The following is a 13,784-nucleotide window of genomic DNA, read 5'->3' on the forward strand; positions in this document are numbered from 1 at the left end:
AGGTGCAGAAAAATTATGCTCAATACCATGTTCATCACAAAATAATTCAAAATCTTTATTTTCAAATTCACCCCCATGATCACTTCTAATAAATGCAATCTTAAGATTTTTCTTGTTTTGTATAATTTTAGCAAGTTTCCTAAATGCTTGGAATGCATCACTTTTATGAGTAATGAATAATGTCTAGGTATATCTAGAGTAATCATCAACTATGACAAGAGCATAGTAATTTCCTCCAAAACTCATAGTTCTAGAAGGACCAAATAAATCCATATACAATAATTGTAAGGGTTGAGTAGTTGAAACAATGTTTTTGGGTTTGAATGAGACTCTAGTTTGTTTTCCCTTTTGACATGCATCACATAGTCTATCTTTTTCAAATTTTAACTTAGGCAAACCAACAACTAAATCTTTTGAAATTAATTTATTTAAGTGATCCATGTTTATGTGAGCAATTCTTTTATGCCATAACCATGGATCATCATCTTTGCTAAGAAAACAATGATTGTTATCTAGTTTTAGGCTCAAGTCTATCATATATACATTGTTGACTCTATATCCTACATACTTTATATTGGTATCATGCTTATGTTCTATAAGACATTTTTTAGAATCAAATGATACTAGATAGCCTTTGTCACATAATTGACTAACACTAAGCAGGTTGTGCTTAAGACCTTCAACAAGTAGAACATTTTCAATGGAGTTTGAAGAATTTGTACCTATTTTACCAACTCCAAGGATTCTACCTTTGTTGTTGTCACCATAAGTTACATGCCCGCTTTTCTTGGGAGAGATATGTGTGAACTTTGATGCATCTCCCGTCATACTTTTTGAACATCCGCTATCTATGTACCATTTCTTCTTCAAAGATACCTACATGATCAAGTTTGTGACTTAGGTACCCAAACTTTATTGGGTCCTTGTGTGTTAGTGTAAACTGAAGATCCTTTTGGGACCCATATCATTTTAATGTTGTTGTAATTTTTCTTAAAATAACATGTAGATGTGCCATGTTCTTTTCTTCCACAATAAAAACAAGTGATAAAAGAAGAATTATATTTTTGTGTGGAAGCAAAAAAGTTTTTATGAAATTTTTGTTGTTTTTCAGGTTTATATCCTATTCCAACCTTATCAGAGACACATCTTTGTTTTCCTAATATGACATCTAAGTTACTTTTACGAATAGAAAATTTAGCAAGTGAGTTTTTCAAATCTTTAATTTCTTTTTCATAATTGCTACAACAATTACAAGAATCAGATATTTTCTTGTCAAAAATAGTAGATATAAACTTTTTCATTTGATTTAGAAATTAAAACTTTAGTTTTAAGATGATCTAATTCTTTATTTAATTTTGAAATTTCATTTTCTAAATCTGAAATTGTTTTCTTAGAAGATGAAACTAACTTTGCAAGTTTGATTGATTCTTTATGCAAATCAGCAAATGCATCTTGTAATTCATCAAAAGAAATAGATAAGTTATTTGAAGATGTTACCTCTTCATCGCTTTCATAACTTTTAGCCATTAGACAGAGGTTTATCTCTTCATTTTCTGAATCTTCAGAAGATTCCATATCATTGTTATCCCATGTGATGTAAGCCTTCTTCATTTTCTTTTCACTAAAATTTTTCTTTTCAGATTTCTCCATCTTTTTCTTGAAGATAGGGCAATCAACCCTCAGATGTCCAGGTTGATTGCATTCAAAGCATTTTGGAGTAGAAGATGAAACTTATGTCCTTCTTTTAGATTTAAAACTTGGTCGCCTTTGACTTCCTCTGATTTTCAGGAACTTGTTGAATCTTTTTACAAAAAGGCTAAGATCATCATCTTCATCTAAATCAATTAAGTTTTCCTTATCACTTTCTTCTTGGATTGAAGATGAGGCTTTAAGAGTAATTCCCTTCTTTTTCTTGTCATTTTCTTCGTGTTGATTTCATCTCAACAATTCCATTTCGTGTTCCTGTAACTTTCCAAATAGAGTAGCAAGAGTCATGTTAGATAAATCTTGTGATTCAGTAATGGCTGTTACTTTAGGTTTCCATTCTCTGCTTAAACATCTCAATACTTTATTTATGAGATCTTCATTGTGAAAATTTTTCCCTAAAGATGCAAGATGATTTACTATATGTGTGAACCTCTTTTGCATGTCTTGTATGCTTTCATTTGCATTCATCCTAAATAGTTCATATTCATGAGTTAATGTGTTTATCCTAGATCTTTTAACATTTGTTGTGCCTTCATGTGTTACTTGTAGGGTATCCCACATATCCTTTGCACTTTTACAACGTGATACCCTAAAGTATTCATCTATTCCTAGGGCAGATGTAATTATGTTTTTGGCTTTTAAGTTATATTGCACTAATCTTCTTTCTTCCTTACTCCACTCTTCTCTATGAAGATTTGCATACGGGTTTTCCAATAGTGGTAACCCACTCCATTAAAGATGGGAGGCCTATTAATTGAATTGCCTTCAGGAAACAAGTAGTTTGACGAGGCCATGAATTCTTGAAGCTTCTAAACTTTGTACAAGAATGAAGCTCTGATACCACTTTTAGACAAGTGGCCTCAGATATCTTAAGAAAGGGAGTTGAATTAAGATATTACAAACTATTTCCCCAATTAAAATTCTTCCTTAATTTCAATGCAAGTTCCAAGTTCCCTTAAAAATGAATTCCTAAATGATGATTCAAATTAAACAATCTGAATATAAATGTAAAGCAATAATAAATAAAAGAGTTTAAGGGAAGAGAAAGTGCAAACTCAGATTTATACTGGTTCGGCCACACCCTTGTGCCTATGTCCAGTCCCCAAGCAACCCGCTTGAGAGTTTCACTATCTTGTAAAATCCCTTTACAAGTTCTAAACCACACAAGGACAATTCGTCCTTTGTGTTCAGATTTCTTTACAACAAGAGACCAATTTGAGCACTCAATTAATTCCTTATTGAATTGCAAGTGTATTGGACAAGGAATTCTTAAGAGGATAAAATGTTTTTGCTCTTTGAGAGAATAAGACCATTTGAAAAGTTGTGACTCTTGGAAATAATTTTCTAAAAATCTCCTCTGGTAATGAATTACAAGATTTGTGTAATCGATTACAGGCTTTGAAATTTGAATCAAAACGTTTATTAACTACTGGTAATCGATTACCAATATTGTGTAATCGATTACACAATGTAAAATTTGATTTCAAATTTCTAATAGCTGTTATAAATCATTTTGGCCACTGGTAATCGATTACATCCTCTGGTAATCGATTACCAGAGAGTAAATCTCTTGAAAAAGACTTTTTAACTTAAATTTCTTGGCCAAACCTTTTGCAATTTCAATTAGGAATTCCCTTCCTAAAATACTAGATATCTTCTTGATGTTGTATCTTGTATTCTTGGATTGTTGTCTTGAATTAAACTTGAGAAGCGCATTTTCATCAAATCATCACGATCATATGGCATCATCAAAACATCAAAGGCAAAGTCTTTGCTTCTACATTATCGATTATAGATTATTATAGAAGAGAAAAAATATTATGGTGGGTTGTTCTGAGAGAAAAAGAAAACACCAAGAATCAAGTGAAATGAGATTACAATTATTTTTTCTAAACTTTTTTTTATGTCCTGACCTAAAAAGTATTTCTAAAAATGTAACCATGTGTGTCTGGCTTGTGAAGTTTGTTGCATTGTGCAGTGTGTGAATGGGAGGCATTAAGGTTGTTGACTCCATGCATGGCTTTAACGAAATTTTAAAATTTGAAGAGCTCGAGAGGGAATGTCGAAATCTTTTGAGTATCAGAATTAATGAGCTACTTATCTTGTTGAGTGTAAAGGCAGTGGGATCTCATGGAGAGTACCTGTTCTTGGATGATTGCTCTCCTATAACCCTAAGTTTTGAAATCCCAAAAAAACCATGATTTCTTATTTAGCTGGGCCCCATTACAAGCTAATAAAAGTCCCTAGTGATCCACCAAGTGTAAGTAAAAATAACTTTAACCGAGATGAAGTGCAAAAATTTGGGGATCTTAATCGCAGGTCGTAGAATTCAAACACTCACCCAGACACTTGTGCGTAGAGAGAAACACTAACATTGTGAGGAAAGTGAGGCAGGCCAACTTGATTGATTTCCGATACTAACTATTTTCATCTTGATGTTGTTTGTGCTTCCATTGCGAGATTATGACAAATGTAGAAAGATTCAGAGCATGCTTTTTATTTTGATTTGCTTGGGGACAAGCAAAGTTTTAATTTGGAGGATTTTGATAACTACTAAATATGAGCTATTTTTTATAATAAAAATATATTAAAAATATCTTTAAAGATATTTATTTAGCAGTTATTTTTGGCTTAAATGATATGAATGGATAATTTTCTTATCTATGGCTTGCATATATGAAAAAAAAGATTAAAAGATCCAAAAGATATCAAAAAGATAAATTTGGAAGATCTTTTGCATCAAGTCCAAGTCCACTTCAGTAGCTATAAATAGAGAGTCAGGCCAAGGGGAAAGAGACACTAGTCTTAGAGCACTCTCATTACTACTTAAAGCCAAAAAACTCTTCCTCTCTTTTTTGTTATTATCTTTATCAATGGCCATGAGTGGCTAAACCCCTAGTTAGGGTCTTGCAGGCCTAAAAAGCCAAGCGATGTATGATGTACTTGATCGAGGCCGTACCCGAATCAAATAAACATTAAAATGCAGTAACTAGGAAGTGATCCTAGGTCGTCTCCCAACGAGCAATGATCAACCAAACGTTCATAACAAATAATAGGAAAATAGTAACGAATTGGGGGGGGGGGGTTGTTCTTTTTTTTTTTGTAAATTAAACAGCGAGTAAAATTGAATTAGAAAATATCAGAATTAAAACAAGTTGCTTCCCCTTGATTCACAAGCAAGTCTCTTATCCTAGGTTACGAGAGTTTATCCTTTATCAATTCAACCACTTAATCCAACCCTAAATTAAATTACTAAGCGAAATTTAACATAAGGCATTCATTATGTGATTAAGCAACACATACACCAATTAATCATAAAAGATCATTAAGCATGAATGTAATTAAGCGCAGAGACAATTAATCAAGCACTAAGCATGCATGAATTAATAGCAACAAATTCAAAGTAATTAGTGAAGAGGAAAAGCTGAACAGAATTTAACAGTAATAATAGAACCTCAAAGAGAACTGTGCTTGATCCTCAAGAGAAAGCAACGCTGGAGACTTAGCCTTCCATTAATCAATAGAGAATGAAATTATAGATTGAAGAACGGAATTTTATTGCTAAAACGAAAAGTCAAAATTGGAATTGCAAAACGAAAAAGTGTCTAAGAAAAGCCTAAAACTAGAAAACGAAAACAGGAGAGAGAGAGAGAAGAGAGAGAGCCTAAACTAGAACCTTGGTGCTGTTATATAGTTTTTTTCCAGCCCCAAAGGTTACAAATCTGTTTTAAATCCAAGCCCATAAATAAAATAAAATCAAATCTGGATAAGATAAGATAAGATCTAGATAAAATAATATCTAGGTGAGATCAAATCTAAATAATATCTAGATAAGATAAAGTCTAGATAAGATAAAATTTTGTAGAATAAAATAGTTTGCCCTCTTCAAGTCCAAGCCCAATTCTGGATTCAAGTCCAATGCTTCATTAATTCCTGAAATTAGATTAAAAACATCAAATTAGCTGAATGGGCCCAAATAATAAAATTGCCTAATTAATTTGACAATTAAGACTAATCAGTACTTAAAATGGTGCAAAAAGGGTTAAGGAATAGGAGAAAATAATGGCACATAAAAACCCCTCATACTTAGCCTTTTGCAAACCTGGGAAAAATGAAAAAAAGAACAAAATCCAAGGATATCAAAGAAAGACAAACAAAAACATTTACATATTTCACAATGAACATCAAGGAATGAAAGGAATGGGTAACATCTAACATGAAGAGATCCAAAGAGTCAAGACATTCGTGGAAATCATCCAAGCAACCCAATCATGGCAAAATAGTTAATCAGCTCAAGAATGAAAAGTGATAAAGCCTCACAAGATATACACTCTATCTCTCAAGTGTCTAGGCTATTGTTTACTCTAGCAGCACCCATGAAAACAAACACCACATAGACTTGGCAAAATTATAAAATTGACAAACAACTTGACAAACATATGCACATGAGGATCAAAAGGTCTTTAAAGGTTGTAATGGGGCCAAGGACAAGGTAGGGAAAAAAATATGGAATAAGTAGCTAAATCCCAAAGGAATAGAGGAGCAATGAGGAATAAGTGGAAATTAAGCACAAGTAGTAAACCCAAACCCTCTAATATCAACAAAATCAACCAAGGCTCCCAAATCAAGTCCTCATAACAAGGCCTCATTTATTCAACTTCACTCCTTTTCTTCTTCTCTTTTTTTTTTTTTTTGAACAGTACGAATTTGCAGCAATTGAATCTTTTTTTCTCTCTTTTTTTTTTAGATAGTACGAATTTGAAGATTAAAGCAAGAACTAGGCAATATATATATACATCAAGCATGGCCAAAATAAAACATTAAGCATGGCAAAAAATCATATCTTCCAATGAAACATACCACCCCCCCCCCCCCCCCACACTTATTCCCAAAACAATTCCAAAGCTCCAAAATTCCTTAAGGGTAAGGTGTTATCATGGTTTTTCACTTAAGGCTTGTAATGAGCTTCAAAACAAAGAAAGGGGAACATAGGCTCAAAGGGGCTATCAAAGGAATTAATTCAAGGTAAGTCCATTTGGCTAGAAGCTTATAAGAACAAAATTGCCTAAATCATTTCCAAATATGCATGTGAATTAGGAAGCATCAACAAGAATCAAGCCAAGGCTATTGTGCAAGCAATCAATGGGGCAAAACACACCAAAAGATTATGATGATGGATGGCTCAAATTCTCACAAAGGTAAACTTATCACTTTCAAATTGAGCTTTCAAAATTATCATGACATGTAGAGGAAAAACAAGGATTTCAAATCACAAAATGTCAACAGACTTTTATTTTCTGAACAATTACCAATTTCTTGAACATATCCTATAATTCAAAGAAAAATATGCAAAGTTGTACATGCAAACAGAATTGACCTAAAATATTAAACTAGAAACCCAACAAAACTAACAAAATTAACAAAACTAGCAAAACCAAAACCAAAGAATCCCCCCCCCCCCTCCCCCCATACTTAAACAACACATAATTAAAAGATTAAAAGCAATTAGACCATCAAATAGAATCAGACAAATGTAATAAAAGTAAAGAAGGAGATAGGAAAGAAAAACTCCCTAAGTCATGGTGGAGGAAGAGTAGGGTGGAGTAAGGAAGTCTCTTCCACCACTACGTCCACTAAAGAAGGGTTTGTGAGGAATGGCTTAAGTCGGTGTCCATTGACCTTGAAGTTCTTGTTTATGGAGTTGCTTTTGATCTCAACTGTACCATAAGGAAAAACATTAGTAATAACAAAAGGACCAATCCACTTAGACCTCAACTGACCACTCATGAGTCAAAGCTTAGAATTATACAATAACACTTTTTGCCCGACCATGAAGTCCTTCTTAATTATCATGCTATCATGGAACTTCTTGGTCTTTTCTTTGTAGAACTTGGCATTCTCGTAGGCTTCTAGGCGGATCTCATCTAACTCACTCAGTTGCAACTTTCTTTCCTCACCAGCTTGATCCATAGAGAAGTTGCAGGTCTTCACTGCCCAGTATGCTTTGTGCTCAATCTCCCTTGGAAGATGACATGCCTTTCCAAAGACAACTCGATAAGGAGACATTCCTATGGGTGCTTTGTAGGCAGTCCTATGTGCCCAAAAAGCATTATCAAGCCTGGTACTCCAATCTTTCCTGCTTGGCTGCACAATCTTCTCTAAAATTCTCTTGATCTCCCTGTTAGAGATTTCTGCTTGTCCATTGGTTTGGGGGTGGTATGGTGTGGATACCCTGTGTACAACCCCGTACTTTTTAAGCAAGGCATGCATTGATTTGTTGCAAAAATGAGTTCCTTGATCACTAACAATTGCCTTAGGTACTCCAATCCTGCAAAACAGATTAGATCTGACAAAATCTACAACAACCTTAGCATCATTAGTTCTAGTGGGCTTGGCTTCCAGCCATTTTCAATCATAATCAACTGTAAGGAGAATGTAAACATAACCAAAAGATATAGGAAAAGGGCCCATGAAATCTATACCCTAGACATCAAACACCTCACAGAATAGCATAGGTTGCTGAGGCATTTGTTGTCGCCATGTAAGTGCACTTCCTGCTCTCTGACACTGCTCACAAGTGCTACAAATCTTCCACGCATCTTTAAAGATGGTGGGCCAATAAAAGCCACAGTCAAGCACTTTGCGAGCTGTCCTTTGAACACCCAGATGACCTCTCAGTGCAGAAGAATGACAAAATTGTAGGACTGAGTCAGTCTCATGATCTGGAATGCATCATCTAATGACCTAATCACTGTATAATTTCCACAAGTAGGGATCATCCCAAATAAAATGCGTAGCATCACTTTTAATTTTATCTTTTTGAGCCTTAGATGCTAAGGGAGGAAAAACAGAAGCAACTAAATAATTGACAATGTTAGCAAACCAGGGAGTAGAAAGAGAATCAAAAATACTATACAATATATATAAATGATCATCCGGGAAATCATCCCGAATGGATAAGTCCTCATCAGACACATGTTCGATCCGACTCAAATGATCAGCAACTAAATTTTGTGCTCCGCTCCTATCACGGATCTCTAAGTCAAATTCTTGGAGCCAGAGCATCCATTGGATCAACCTAGGCTTTGAATCAGCCTTCTTCAACAAGTACTTTAAAGCTGCATGGTCAGTATAAACAATAATGCGAGTACCAAGCAAATAAGAACGAAATTTTCAAGAGCAAAAACTATGGCTAGTAGCTCTTTCTCAGTAGTAGTATAATTCGCTTGGGCAGCATCTAAAGTCCTAGAAGCATAATATATCACCCTAGGCAATTTATCAATTTTATGAGCAAGGACAGCCCCCAATGCATAATTGGATGCATCACACATAAGCTCAAAAGGGACTGTCCAGTCGGGTGCCTGGATGATGGGGGTGGTAATGAGTGCTCTTTTGAGGTAATCAAAAGCCTCTTTGCATTTATCATTAAAGTCAAACTCTACCTCCTTTTGCAACAAGTTGGATAGTGGAAGGGCTACTTTGCTAAAATCTCTTATAAAGCGCCTGTAGAATCCTGCATGACCAAGAAAAGATCGCACCTCTCGCACGCAAGAGGGATAAGGCAATTGTGAAATAACAAAAACTTTTGCAGGATCTACTTCAATGCCCTTATTGGAAATAATGTGGCCTAAAACTATACCTTGCTCAACCATAAAATGACATTTTTCAAAATTTAGAACAAGGTTAGTTTCAGTGCATCTATTCAAAACCTTTTCCAGACTATCCAAACAATTATCGAAAGAGGATCCGTATACAGTGAAATCATCCATAAACACCTCTATGCAATTTTCTAAAAAATCACTAAAAATACTAATCATACACCGCTGGACGGTACCAGGGGCATTGCACAGGCCAAAAGGCATCCTCTTATAGGCAAAAGTGCTGAAGGGGCAGGTGAATGTGGTCTTTTCCTGATCCTCAGGAGCAATAGTGATTTGCATATAACCAAAAAAACCATCAAGGAAACAATGGTGAGATTTACTTGCCAGGGGTTCAAGCATTTGGTCAATGAATGGCAGGGGAAAATGGTCCTTTTTGGTAACCTGGTTCAGCCTCCTATAGTCGATGCAGACTCTCCAACTGTTTTGCACCCGAGTAGGAATCAACTCCTCCTTCTCATTTTTTATCACGGGGAGGCCGGTTTTCTTCGGGACTACCTGGACGGGATTCACCCATTGGCTATCGGAGATAGGATAAATGATTCCAACTTGTAAAAGCTTGGTTACCTCCTTCTTCACCACATCAAGAATCACCGGGTTGAGTCTTCTCTGTGGCTGTCTTACTGGTTTAGCTCCATCTTCTAAATTTATTCGATGCATACATGTGGATGGGCTAATACCAGGAATGTCCACCAAGGTCTGGCCTATAGCCTTCTTATGCTTCTTGAGAACTGACAACAACTTCTCCTCTTGCTCATTAGCAAGGGAGGCAGATATAATTACTGGAAACCTTTTGCTATCATCCAAGTAAGCATATTTTAAATTTGATGGCGGAGGCTTCAATTCTGGTGTGGGCGGCTGGATAATGGTAGAAGGAGATGGTTTCTTAGCCTGTACCTCATAAAGAAAGTTAGAGGTATGTGTACTTCCTGAAACATGGTTAGTTCTATCTGACTCTATAAAATCAATCTCAAGAGGTAAAACATCACCAGACATGTAATCAATATAAAATTCAGATTCACTCTCAGCATCAAATTCAAACATATGATCAAGTACAAATTCAGATTCAATGCATGAAGAGTGACAAGCATGCAGATTAGAATGAAGATCAGTCATGTATTCATCAACAATCTGGTCAATTATTTCAACACGAAATACAGAAAGATCTTCAGATGGGTGTTTCACAGCATCAAGAATATTAAAATGAACAGTTATATCACCAAACTCCATAGATAGTGTGCCAGCATATACATCTGTCTTAGTTCTAGCAGTTTTCATAAAAGTTCTGCCTAGAATGATGGGAACTGATCCGTTAGAAAATGCCTCCTCCATATTCAAAATATAAAAATCAACAGGGAAAATCAGTTCACCAACTCTAACTAAGACATCCTCTATGAAACCAGCAGGATAGGCAACACTTCTATTAGCTAAATGAATTACCACATCAGTTGACTGCAAGGGACCAAGAGATAGAGAATTAAAAATAGACAAAGGCATCACACTAACAGAAGCTCCTAAATCTAGCATGGCATTGTCAAACTTACTGTTCCCTATAATACAAGGTATGCTAAATGTACCTGGATCTTTACATTTTTCAGGGATTTGGGGAACAGATTTTCCAATCAATGCGGAGACATTCTGCCCATACTAATTCTTTCACGACCTTTAAGCTTCCGCTTATTAGTGCACAACTCCTTCAAGAATTTAGCATATCTTGGAATTTGCTTTATTGCATCCAGCAGAGGTATGTTTACCTCTACTTTTCTAAATGTTTCCAAGATCTCCTTCTCTGCCTCTTCCATTTTTTTTGTTGGAAATTGCTCTTGGAGGGAATGGAAGAGGGATATACTGCTTTTGTAAATCAGAATTACCTGTGGAAGGTTCACCTGCATAGAAATTGTTAGGTAACTTACTCTTTAAATTTTTGTCATCATCTTTTTCTGGAGTAGAGTGAAGTTGGGCAGTTTCATTTGCGGATGAAGAAGATGTTGCTGGTGGAGGTCCTTGACACTGCTTTCTCGACCTCAATGTAATGGCACTTACATTTTTGGGATTCTGGATAGATTGAGAAGGTAATTTGTCAAAATTCTGGGACTGTTGTTGATTTAACTGTGTAGCCAATTGTCCCATCTGATTAGTTAAGCTCTAAATGGAGGCTCTAGTCTCTTGTTGAAACTGCATGTTTTGGATAGTCATTTGCCTCACAAGTTCTTCAAGGGAAGGTTGTGGAGGAGCCTCAACTGTTTGCTGTTTCTGGGGCTGTTGTTGTTGTTGTTGTTGCTGGATTGGTGGAGGAATGTATGGTCTGCTTGGGCCAGCAACATTCTAAAAATAAGGTTATTGTTGTTGTTGTTGTTGTTGTTGCTGTTGTGAAGGATTCGACCATCTAAGGTTGGGATGATTCCTCCACCCGGGATTGTACCTGTTGTTGGAGAGGTCATAATTGTTTTGTTGTGGCTGATTTTGTTGCTGAGGTTGAGGAGGTCTGTTGTAGATGTTTGTAGCATAAGCTTCAGGCTGTTCAATTGCTTCAGATTGTTGCACAAAAGGGCAAAGGTCTGTGTGGTGGTCGGGAAAGGAGCATAAACCATAGAGTCTGGCGAAAGGTGCAAATTTTTGATTCATGGCCCAGTTGGGTTACTAGGTTAACTAAGGCATCTAGTTTACCTTCAAGCTTCTTAGTCTCGGCTGATGAAGATAAATTCGTGGCTACTTCATGCACTCCTCTAATGACAATAGCATCACTTCTGGCACTAAATTGTTGGGAGTTTGAAGCCATCTTCTCAATTAAATTTCTGGCTTCAGCAGGGGTCATGTCTCCAAGGGCTCCACCACTTCTCTCCATGTTACTGAGTCCTTCATAAAAATATTGGAGGAGAAGCTGCTCAGAAATCTGGTGGTGAGGACAACTGGCACATTGTTTCTTAAATCTCTCCCAATATTCATATAAGTTCTCTCCATTGAGTTGTCTAATGCCTGAAATATCCTTTCTGATGGTCGTGGTCCTGGAAGCAGGGAAATTTTTTTCTAAGAATACTCTCTTGAGGTCATCCCAGCTCGTGATGGACCATGGAGCAAGGTAATAAAGCCAATCCTTCGCCACTCCCTCTAAAGAATGAGGAAAGGCCTTCAGAAATATGTGATCCTCCTGAACATCTGGGGGTTTCATGGTGGAGCAAACAATATGGAATTCTTTCAGATGTTTGTGTGGGTCTTCACCTGCAAGGCCATGAAACTTTGGAAGCAAATGGATCAGTCCAGTTTTAAGAACATATGGGACATCCTCATCAGGGTATTGGATGCATAAGCTTTCATAGGTCAAATCAGGTGCAACCATTTCCCTTAGAGTCCTCTCACGGGGTGGAGGTTGTGCCATGTTCTCAGAATGTTCAAAACTATAATGCTCAAAATCACCAATAACAGAATGCTCATGATGCTCAAAAGGTACTAAATGATGTCTAACTAATCTATGAAATGTCCTATCTATCTCAGGATCAAAGGGTTGTAAGTCGGATGGATTGCCTCTAGTCATACACTATATTCAGCCGCAGGCAAAAGTAGTCGCTAAATACTATTCACGGCAAAACACCCAAAACTGAAACAAGGGAAGCACTTAACAGAAAAACTAAAACAGAACACACACTAAACAAAATACCAAGACACTAAACAACAATAACACAGCACTAACAATTAAACATAAAACACGAAAGAATTAAAAACTAACACGACACTAGCTATTATGAACCTTTGGATACTGCTCTCCGGCAACGGCGCCAAATTTGATCGAGGCTGTACCCAAATCAAATAAACTTTAAAATGCAGTAACTAGGAAGTGATCCTAGGTCGTCTCCCAATGAGCAATGATCAACCAAACGTTCATAACAGATAGTAGGAAAATAGTAACGAATTGGGGGGGGGTTGTTCTTTTTTTTTTTTTGTAAATTAAACAACGAGTAAAATTGAATTAGAAAATATCATAATTAAAACATGTTGCTTCCCCTTGATTCACAAGCAACTCTCTTATCCTAGGTTACGAGAGTTTATCCTTTATCAATTCAACCACTTAATCCAACCCTAAATTAAATTACTAAGCGAAATTTAACATAAGGCGTTCATTATGTGATTAAGCAACACATACACCAATTAATCATAAACGATCATTAAGCATGAACGTAATTAAGTGTAGAGACAATTAATCAAGCACTAAGCATGCATGAATTAATAGCAACAAATTCAGAGTAATTAGTGAAGAGGAAAAACTGAACAACATTTAACAGTAATAATAGAACCTCAAAGAGAATTGTGCTTGATCCTCAAGAGAAAGCACAATTAATAGAATTTTTTTAAGCATTTTTTTAAACTGCCACAATTAAGAGATCATTTTTAGTTATGAAAATTTTCAAAAATAGGCTAAAAAAT

At 35.9% G+C, this 13,784-nt stretch overlaps 1 non-coding gene across 1 annotated transcript; it reads left to right on the plus strand.

Moving 5' to 3' along the window:
• Positions 1 to 12,256: 12,256 nt before the first annotated feature.
• LOC112998267 (small nucleolar RNA R71) lies at positions 12,257 to 12,363 on the plus strand. Its single transcript, XR_003263304.1, has one exon. It is a non-coding gene; the product is annotated as a small nucleolar RNA R71 (small nucleolar RNA).
• The last annotated feature ends 1,421 nt before the right edge of the window (positions 12,364 to 13,784 follow it).

Source organism: Glycine max, chromosome 10 (genome assembly GCF_000004515.6).
Source record: "Glycine max cultivar Williams 82 chromosome 10, Glycine_max_v4.0, whole genome shotgun sequence".
In the NCBI taxonomy this organism is placed as follows: domain Eukaryota; kingdom Viridiplantae; phylum Streptophyta; class Magnoliopsida; order Fabales; family Fabaceae; genus Glycine; species Glycine max.